The sequence below is a fragment of the Fonticula alba genome, assembly GCF_000388065.1.
Source record: "Fonticula alba strain ATCC 38817 unplaced genomic scaffold supercont2.11, whole genome shotgun sequence".
Lineage (NCBI taxonomy): Eukaryota > Rotosphaerida > Fonticulaceae > Fonticula > Fonticula alba.
In genome coordinates this window covers 1-603 of record NW_009242981.1, presented here as the reverse complement: position 1 = coordinate 603, position 603 = coordinate 1, and positions in this window count along the sequence as shown.

The following is a 603-nucleotide window of genomic DNA, read 5'->3' as shown; positions in this document are numbered from 1 at the left end:
AGCAATCGGGCTATGGGGGGCCGCGCACGCGCGTGCGCGCACGATCGAGACACACGCTGAACAGCGGAAATCCAGGGGGCATTGTGGTCTCTCGCGGGGACACACGAAACAGGCACGCGATCCTTCCCTGCCGCGGATTGCAGAATGGTATGCGTAAAAGGTGAGCCTGCCGGACTGATATCATGCGTGTGTCCTAGCGAAAGTCCTTTTGTGTTAAGAAAAGGTGAATTATATCATCCGATAATCTAAACCCATGAAATGCCCCGCTCGTGACACGACACGTGACCCCACCACTACCAATGCTTGTATGAGTGCCGCAGCCTAGGTATATAAGGCTGCGGCCCCTGCTCTGTCCACCGATGCGCCTGCATCGCTGCCTATTGTATATTCCCTCTGTACCCAGAGATATACACATTACCGTTCATCCATGCGTTGCCCGATTCTACCCAGGGATCACACCGCTGCGTTTCAACCCAGCAGCCAACGAACGGGTTGTTGGATGGGGAGGCCTTTGTCTGGCTTGTGTGTTTGATGCCTCTCCGAGCGGTGTGCGATCTGCACTCGTGGGCGTCTTCTCGCTCGCCGGGTCCCCCCCCCCCCCCC